The sequence below is a fragment of the Oncorhynchus tshawytscha genome, linkage group LG09 (assembly GCF_018296145.1).
Source record: "Oncorhynchus tshawytscha isolate Ot180627B linkage group LG09, Otsh_v2.0, whole genome shotgun sequence".
Classification (NCBI taxonomy): domain Eukaryota; kingdom Metazoa; phylum Chordata; class Actinopteri; order Salmoniformes; family Salmonidae; genus Oncorhynchus; species Oncorhynchus tshawytscha.
Window position 1 is genome coordinate 3,383,363 of NC_056437.1, and position 10,156 is coordinate 3,393,518.

The window sequence follows — 10,156 nt, forward strand, 5'->3', positions numbered from 1 at the left end:
AACCTAGGAACTGGAGGAGCCATCCCTTTAAACCTAGTAACTGGAGGAGCCATCCCTTTAAACCTAGTAACTGGAGGAGGAACCATCCCTTTAAACCTAGTAACTGGAGGAGGAACCATCCCTTTAAACCTAGTAACTGGAGGAGGACCATCCCTTTAAACCTAGTAACAGGAGAAGGACCATCCCTTTAAACCTAGTAACAGGAGGAGGACCATCCCTTTAAACCTAGTAACAGGAGGAGGACCATCCCTTTAAACCTAGTAACTGGAGGAGCCATCCCTTTAAACCTAGTAACTGGAGGAGAAAGAAACCATCCCTTTAAACCTAGTAACTGGAGGAGGAGCCATCCCTTTAAACCTAGTAACTGAGGAGGACCATCCCTTTAAACCTAGTAACTGGAGGAGGAGCCATCCCTTTAAACCTAGTAACTGGAGGAGCCATCCCTTTAAACCTAGTAACTGGAGGAGGAACCATCCCTTTAAACCTAGTAACTGGAGGAGGAGCCATCCCTTTAAACCTAGTAACTTGAGGAGGAACCATCCCTTTAAACCTAGTAATAGGAGGAGGACCATCCCTTTGAACCTAGTAACAGGAAGAGGACCATCCCTTTAAACCTAGGAACTGGAGGAGCCATCCCTTTAAACCTAGTAACTGGAGGAGAAACCATCCCTTTAAACCTAGTAAATGGAGGAGGACCATCCCTTTAAACCTAGTAACTGGAGGAGAAACCATCCCTTTAAACCTAGTAACAGGAGCAGCCATCCCTTTAAACCTAGTAACTGGAGGAGCCATCCCTTTAAACCTAGGAACTGGAGGAGCCATCCCTTTAAACCTAGTAACTGGAGGAGCCATCCCTTTAAACCTAGTAATAGGAGGAGGACCATCCCTTTGAACCTAGTAACAGGAGGAGGACCATCCCTTTAAACCTAGTAACAGGAGAGGACCATCCCTTTAAACCTAGTAACTGGAGGAGGACCAACCCTTTAAACCTAGTAACTGGAGGAGCCATCCCTTTAAACCCAGTAACTGGAGGAGGACCATCCCTTTAAACCTAGTAACTGGAGGAGCCATCCCTTTAAACCTAGTAACTGGAGGAGCCATCCCTTTAAACCTAGTAACTGGAGGAGCCATCCCTTTAAACCTAGTAAATGGAGGAGCCATCCCTTTAAACCTAGTAACTGGAGGAACCATCCATTTAAGCCTAGTAACTGGAGGAGGAGCCATCCCTTTAAACCTAGTAACTGGAGGAACCATCCCTTTAAACCTAGTAACTGGAGGAGGAGCCATCACTTTAAACCTAGTAACTGGAGGAGGAGCCATCCCTTTAAACCTAGTAACTGGAGAAGGAGCCATCCCCTTAAAACTAGTAACTGGAGGAGCCATCCCTTTAAACCTAGTAATAGGAGGAGGACGATCCCTTTGAACCTAGTAACAGGAGGAGGACCATCCCTTTAAACCTAGTAACATGAGGAGGACCATCCCTTTAAACCTAGTAACTGGAGGAGGAGCCATCCCTTTGAACCTAGTAACTGGAGGAGGAGCCATCCCTTTAAACCTAGTAACTGGAGGAGCCATCCCTTTAAGCCTAGGAACTGGAGGAGCCATCCCTTTAAACCTAGTAACTGGAGGAGGAACCATCCCTTTAAACCTAGTAACAGGAGGAGGACCATCCCTTTAAACCTAGTAACTGGAGGAGCCATCCCTTTAAACCTAGTAAATGGAGGAGCCATCCCTTTAAACCTAGTAACTGGAGGAACCATCCATTTAAACCTAGTAACTGGAGGAGGAGCCATCCCTTTAAACCTAGTAACTGGAGGAACCATCCCTTTAAACCTAGTAACTGGAGGAGGAGCCATCACTTTAAACCTAGTAACTGGAGGAGGAGCCATCCCTTTAAACCTAGTAACTGGAGAAGGAGCCATCCCTTTAAAACTAGTAACTGGAGGAGCCATCCCTTTAAACCTAGCAATAGGAGGAGGACCATCCCTTTGAACCTAGTAACAGGAGGAGGACCATCCCTTTAAACCTAGTAACAGGAGGAGGACCATCCCTTTAAACCTAGTAACAGGAGGAGGACCATCCCTTTAAACCTAGTAACTGGAGGAGGACCATAATTTTAAACCTAGGAACTGGAGGAGCCATCCCTTTAAACCTAGTAACTGGAGGAGGACCATCCCTTTAAACCTAGTAACTGGAGGAGCCATCCCTTTAAACCTAGGAACTGGAGGAGCCATCCCTTTAAACCTAGTAACAGGAGGAGCCATCCCTTTAAACCTAGTAACTGGAGGAGCCATCCCTTTAAACCTAGTAACTGGAGGAGCCATCCCTTTAAACCTAGTAACTGGAGGAGCCATCCCTTTAAACCTAGTAACTGGAGGAACCATCCCTTTAAACCTAGTAACTGGAGGAACCATCCCTTTAAACCTAGTAACTAAACCTAGTAACTGGAGGAGCCATCCCTTTAAACCTAGTAACTGGAGGAGGAACCATCCCTTTAAACCTAGTAACTGGAGGAGGACCATCCCTTTAAACCTAGTAACAGGAGGAGGACCATCCATTTAAACCTAGTAACAGGAGGAGGACCATCCCTTTAAACCTAGTAACAGGAGGAGGACCATCCCTTTAAACCTAGGAACTGGAGGAGCCATCCCTTTAAACCTAGGAACTGGAGGAGCCATCCCTTTAAACCTAGTAACTGGAGGAGCCATCCCTTTAAACCTAGTAACTGGAGGAGGAACCATCCCTTTAAACCTAGTAACTGGAGGAGGAGCTATCCCTTTAAACCTAGTAACTGGAGGAGGAACCATCCCTTTAAACCTAGTAACTGGAGGAACCATCCCTTTAAACCTAGTAACTGGAGGAGGAGCCATTCCTTTTAACCTAGTAACTGGAGGAGGAGCCATCCCTTTAAACCTAGTAACTGGAGGAGGAACCATCCCTTTAAACCTAGTAACTGGAGGAGGACCATCCCTTTAAACCTAGTAACAGGAGGAGGAGCCATCCCTTTAAACCTAGTAACTGGAGGAACCATCCCTTTAAACATAGTAACTGGAGGAGGAACCATCCCTTTAAACCTAGTAACTGGAGGAGGAACCAGCCCTTTAAACCTAGTAACTGGAGGAGGAACCATCCCTTTAAACATAGTAACAGGAGGAGGACCATCCCTTTAAACCTAGGAACTGGAGGAGCCATCCCTTTAAACCTAGTAACTGGAGGAGGAACCATCCCTTTAAAACTAGTAACTGGAGGAGGACCATCCCTTTAAACCTAGTAACTGGAGGAGCCATCCCTTTAAACCTAGGAACTGGAGGAGCCATCCCTTTAAACCTAGTAACTGGAGGAGGAGCCATCCCTTTAAACCTAGTAACTGGAGGAGGAGCCATCCATTTAAACATAGTAACTGGAGGAGTCATCCCTTTAAACCTAGTAACTGGAGGAGTCATCCCTTTAAACCTAGTAACTGGAGGAGGACCATCCTTTAAACCTAGTAACTGAAGGAGGAGCCATCCCTTTAAACCTAGTAACTGAAGGAGGAGCACTGCCTTTAAACCTAGTAACTGGAGGAGGAGCCATCCCTTTAAACCTAGTAACTGGAGGAGGAGCCATCCCTTTAAACATAGTAACTGGAGGAGTCATCCCTTTAAATCTAGTAACTGGAGGAGGAGCATCCCTTTAAACCTAGTAACTGGAGGAACCATCCCTTCAAACCTAGTAACTGGAGGAGGAGCCATCCATTTAAACCTAGTAACCATCCCTTTAAACCTAGTAACTGGAGGAGGAACCACCTAGTAACTGGAGGAGGACCATCCCTTTAAACTAGTAACTGGAGGAGTCATCCCTTTAAACCTAGTAACTGGAGGAGGAGTCATCCCTTTAAACCTAGTAACTGGAGGAGGACCATCCCTTTAAACCTAGTAACTGGAGGAGGAGCCATCCCTTTAAACCTAGTAACTGGAGGAGGAGTCATCCCTTTAAACCTAGTAACTGGAGGAGGAGCACTGCCTTTAAACCTAGTAACTGGAGGAGGAACCATCGCTGTAAACCTGGCATCTCTGTCAGTCAGTTAAATTTTTACTTCAAACCTGAGCTTCCCTTCCTCTCCAGTTGTCTGGGGAGGATATGAGGATGTGCGGGGTGAGGATAAGGGCTCAGGACGAACAGTCGACAGGAACACAGCTATCTTTTATGTCTTCCTGCAAACCTCACCCTGCTCTTCTCAGAAAACATGTTATGTAATTCCTATTGTCCTAATATGACTGTTGAAGGTAGGAGGAGAGGGACAGGAGGGTTGAGGTTAGGTGAAGGTGGAGCAGACCTGCTTTCAAATACTACATGAAATCATTTAAAAAATACTTGATCTGTTCTTGATTGAGTTTGTCTGGCTTAATTAATGAACCAATACAATATTCTCAAAACTGCTATAAACCTGTCCATCTGCCACTACAGGCAGCCTAAAGCAAACAATCAAAGTATTTGAAAGATTTCTAATAGTATTTGAACCCAGGTCTGGCTGTAAAGCCAACGTCATGACAACTGGAACAAGTCAGTAGGATGTGATCTGGAACCTCATGTTCTTTTTGTGTCACTTGTTCAGTTGATGGCCATCTGTGTCTGGTTCTAGAAAGAAGAAACTGTGTTACTGGGGATTGTGACGGAGCCCAACGCCCTGCTATAGTGAGAGGTTCATGTCTGTCTGTGGCTTCATGTGATACGATGTGACCTCTTTCTTCACCATAGAATTAGAACGAGTAGAACGGATGTCCCCATTGAGGTCAATTATGTCATTATGAGTGGACTAGCGGCCAGTTTGAGTGTCCCCATGGGAGCTAATTCTATTTCTGTTACCTTAGCCAATCGTCACACTCCATGTGTTACCATGGATGACAATTGTATCCTTTTTCTAATGTGGAGGTAACTATATTGTCAATTGTATTCTCTTTATAATGTAGAGGTAACTATATTGTAAATTTTATCCTCTTTATAATGTGGAGGTAACTATATCGTCAATTGTATTCTCTTTATAATGTGGAGGTACCTAAATTGTCAATTATATCCTCTTTGTAATGTGGAGATAACTGTCCCGTCATTTTTTTAAATCTGTATATGGCTGCTATACTGTACATACCACTAGAATACTGTTTCAGCCAATTAGCATCCAGGATTCAAACTACCCATTTTATAAAGATAACTGGGTCATCTTTGTTTAACCGTAGTGTCTGATGTCCCATCTCTCTGTGTTGGTCAGTGTGATTCACAGTGTTAAAAACAGCATCAAGTTAGTCATATGTTTATAGACCAGACAGAGGAGCTGGGAAGACAGGACAGCAGAATGGAGACTTGGGTACATCCTATTCATTTTGATGAGAGTCCTTTCGGCCCTAACCTTAGTAGTGCACTATAGGGGTGGCAGGGTAGCCTAGTGGTTAGAGTGAAGAGGTGGCAGGTAGTCTAGTGTTTAGAGTGTAGAGGCGACAGGTAGTCTAGTGGTTAGAGTGTAGAGGCGACAGGTAGTCTAGTGGTTAGAGCGTTGGACTAGTAACCGAAAGGTTGCAAGTTCAAACCCCCGAGCTGACAAGGTACTAATCTGTTGTTCTACCCCTGAACAGGCAGTTAACCCACTGTTCCCAGGCTGTCATTGAAAATAAGAATTGTTCTTAACTGACTTGCCTAGTTAAATAAAGGTAAAATAAATTTTAAAAAATATAAGGAATAGGGTTCCATAGGGCTCTGGTCTGAAGTAGTGCACTATATAGGGAATAGGGTTCCATAGGGCTCTGGTCTAAAGTAGTGCACTATATAGGGAATAGGGTTCTATAGGGCTCTGGTCTAAAGTAGTGCACTATATAGGGAATAGGGTTCCATAGGGCTCTGGTCTAAAGTAGTGCACTATATAGGGAATAGGGTTCCATAGGGCTCTGGTCTAAAGCAGTGCACTATATAAGGAATAGGGTTCTATAGGGCTCTGGTCTGAAGTAGTGCACTATATAGGGAATGGGGTTCCATAGGGCTCTGGTCTAAAGTAGTGCACTATATAGGGAATAGGGTTCCATAGGACTCTTGATGATATATAGCAGGGGGAGAAGGGCCTTGGTCATGGAGGATGCCAAGAACCTGATGGTCACTCTGACAGAGCTCCAGAGTTCCTCTGTGGAGATGGGAGAACCTTCCAGAAGAACAACCATCTCTGCAGCATGCCACCAATCAGGCCTTTATGGTAGAATGGACAGACGGAAGCCACTCCTGAGTAAAAGGCACTTCACAGCCCGCTTGGAGTTTGCCAAAAGGCACCTAAACATTCTCTGGTCTGATGAAACCAAGGTTTAATTTTTTGGACTGAATGCCAAGCCTTATGTCTGGAGAAAACCTGGCACCATCTCTACGGTGAAGCATTGTGGTGGCAGCATCATGCTGTGGGGATATAACTCAATCAGCGTTCAGGGATCAAGCCACCCAGTTTATAAAGGCCATTATATAATATGATTGAGTTAATCATCTCTCTCTCATTACTGGAGCAAGAATTACAACAGAGTACAATCATAATAGCCTGCTGTGTATTCCTTATAGCAATGTTGTGTGTGTGTGTGTGTGTGTGTGTGTGTGTGTGTGTGTGTGTGTGTGTGTGTGTGTGTGTGTGTGTGTGTGTGTGTGTGTGTGTGTGTGTGTGTGTGTGTGTGTGTGTGTGTGTGAGAGAGAGAACAGAGGCTTTAGTGTCACTGGGTTACTGTGACTTGCAAAAATATATATATATATTAAAAATAAACACATATTTTTTTAGTTCATAAAAACAGCCTTGAACACCTTCAGTTTTAAATAGTGTTCTCTGGTGGTCCCAACGGACTCTGAAACTACGTATTTAACTGTCCTCTTCAGTTGAGTCTCAACAGTGAAGGATCATGGGAAACTGGCTAGAACACACAGGAGATACAGTATTATTATCCCCTGAGTAACTCGTATTTTTATACTGAACAAAAATCTAAACGCAACATGCAACAAGTTCATTTAAGGATACAGTTCATTTAAGGAAATCAGTCCATTTAAATAAATTCATTAAACACTTCATCTATAGATTTCACATGACTGGGCAGGGGTGCAGCCATAGGTGGGCCTGAGAGGGCATAGGCACTTGACAAACAGGCCCAGCCAATCAGAATGAGTTTTCGCCACAAAAGGGATTTATTACAGACAGAAATTCCTCAGTGACCGCCCACAGACGATCCCACAGGTGAAGATGCTGGATGTGGAGGTCCTGGGTTGGCGTGGTTACGCGTGGTCTGTGGTTGTGAGGACGGTTGGACGTACTGCCAAATTCTCTAAAACGACGTTGGAGGCGGCTTATGTTAGAGAAATGACCATTCAATTCTCTGCCAACATCTCTGGTGGACATTCCTGCAGTCAGCATGCCAATTGCACGCTCCCTCAAAACTTGAGACATCTGTGGCATTGTTTTGTGTGACAAAACTGCACATTTTAGAGAGGCCTTTAATTGTCCCCAGCAGAAGGTGCACCTGTGTAATGATCATGCTGTTTATTCAATTTATTGATATGCCACACCTGTCAGGTGGATGGATTATCTTGGCAAAGGATAAATGTTCACTAACAGGGATATAAACTAATTTGTGCACAACATTTTAGAGAAATCAGCTTTTTGTGCGTATGGAAAATGTTCGAGGATCTTTTGAGACCAACACTTAAGGGAGTTTATATTATTGTTGGCGTTTATATTGTTGTTCAGTGTACTAGTTAGCTAGAGGTCACCTGACAGAACCCATGATTCCCTCCCTCCAGCCCCTCCACCCTCTCCAGCCCCTCCACCTCCCTCCCCTCCACCTCCCTCCCTCCCTCCACCTCCATCCCTCCATCTCTCCTGCCCCTCTACCTCCCTCCCTCCCTCCACCTCCCTCCCCTCCCTCCCTCCACCTCTCCCTCCCTCCACTTGTCCTGCCCCTCCACCTCCCTCCCTCCCTCCATCTCTCCTTCCCCTCCACCTCCCTCCCTCCACCTCTCCTGCCCCTCCACTTCTCCTTCCCCTCCACCCCCTCCCCTCCACTCTCCTTCCTTCCCCCCTCCACCTCCCTCCCTCCACCTCTCCTGCCCCTCCACTTCTCCCTCCCTCCACCTCTCCAGCCCCTCCACCTCTCCACCAGCCCCTCCACCTCTCCCTCCCTCCACCTCTCCTGGGGTTCCAGGGGTTCTTTCTCCATGGCTCCAGGTGGTTCTTTCTCCATGGTTACAGGTGGTTCTTTCTCCATGGTTACAGGGGGTTCTTTCTCCATGGCTCCAGGTGGTTCTTTCTCCATGGTTACAGATGGTTCTTTCTCCATGGCTCCAAGTGGTTCTTTCTCCATGGTTACAGGTGGTTCTTTCTCCATGGTTACAGGTGGTTCTTTCTCCATGGCTACAGGTGGTTCTTTCTCCATGGTTACAGGTGGTTCTTTCTCCATGGTTACAGGTGCTGTCATCTGTTCTATGTTCCTCTATCTAGGCCATGTTGTATGGTGTCAATAAGAGAAGGTCTGGTCATTTAGTGTCCTGTGTTCCGCAGAACCGGGGGATAAGGTTCCCTGCTGGTGTCCCAGTCTCCCTTTGAGACCCCTGGGTGTACATGACCTTAGGCTGATCCTTACTGGTTTACTGGTTTTCAGCTGATACCTACTGGTTTACTGGTGTTCAGCTGATACCTACTGGTTTACTGGTGTTCAGCTGATACCTACTGGTTTACTGGTGTTCAGATGATACCTACTGGTTTACTGGTGTTCAGCTGATACCTACTGGTTTACTGGTGTTCAGTTGATACCTACTGGTTTACTGGTGTTCAGCTGATACCTACTGGTTTACTGTTGTTCAGTTGATACCTACTGGTTTACTGGTGTACAGCTGATACCTACTGGTTTACTGGTGTTCAGCTGATACCTACTGGTTTACTGGTCTTACTGGCTCAGTAGTTGGTTATGCCCACTGAGCGCTAAACATTATTACTAGTCACTGTTGTTCCACTGTGGTAATCCTGTGACTGAATACATTTGATGATTGTCATGAAACAGCCCTTTTAACAGTCACTATAAAAGCCCTTTAAATAAACAGTAATTAGTAACTGAAGCTATTGTGTTAACATAGCAACTAACTGAAGCTATTGTTGTTCTGCTAACTAGCAGGAAGTCTGTGATTCTGTAACCATGGATGTCGCTGCCTCCACCCTACCGCAATGAGACAGGCGTCCTCTGCTGAAACAGACACGTTGTTTCTCATTGCTTCAATATGAGTTAAACATAGAATAGAAGTGTCCCTGTTCTGTAGCATAGCACAGGGCTGGAGGGAAAGGGAAGGTGCAGCTTATAGATATCAGCCAGTGTATAGTCCCGCCCCTAGGAGAGGAGAGGAGAGGAGAGGAGAGGAGAGGAGAGGGAGGGGAGGGGGAGGGGAGGGGGGGGGGGAGGGGAGAGGGGGAGGGGAGGGGAGGGGAGGGAGGGGGAGGGGAGGGGGGGAGGGGAGGGGGAGGGGGAGAGGGGAGGAGAGGAGAGGAGAGGAGAGGAGAGGGGAGAGGAGAGGAGGGAGGGAGGGGAGAGGAGAGGAGAGGGAGGGGAGGGGAGGGGAGGGGGGGGAGGGGAGGGGAGGGGGGAGGGAGGAGAGGAGAGGGGGAGGGGAGGAGAGGAGAGGAGAGGAGAGGAGAGGAGGAGGAGAGGAGAGGAGAGGAGAGGAGAGGAGAGGAGAGGAGAGGAGAGGAGAGGAGAGGCTTTTATTTACTGATCTCATGAACCAGCCAGCACAACACAACATAAACAAACACACCTTGCCTGTCTGATACCATGGAGCCCATTTGATATCTGTATATACAGCAGTTTATTTAAACAGCAGTCAAAGTATTTTGGCCATAGGAGTGGCAGAACTCTAAGGCCAGCCCAGGATGCTTTCCTAGTGACAGGGAAAAATGTATTTGAGTTGACTGTCCTAGCCCAAAATGTCCCCTCCCCCTTCCTCCTTATTTGGGGCTTATGTGTGAGCTCTCAGACTGTGACAGTGTGTCCTGCACAGCCTGCTAGGAGGTAGGGAGGGGAGGGAGGAGTGGGGAGGAGGGAGGAGGGCGAGAAGGAGGGGGAGAGAAGGAGGGAGGAGGGAAGAGGGGAGAGAAGGAGGGAAGGAGGGGAGGGAGAGAAGGAGG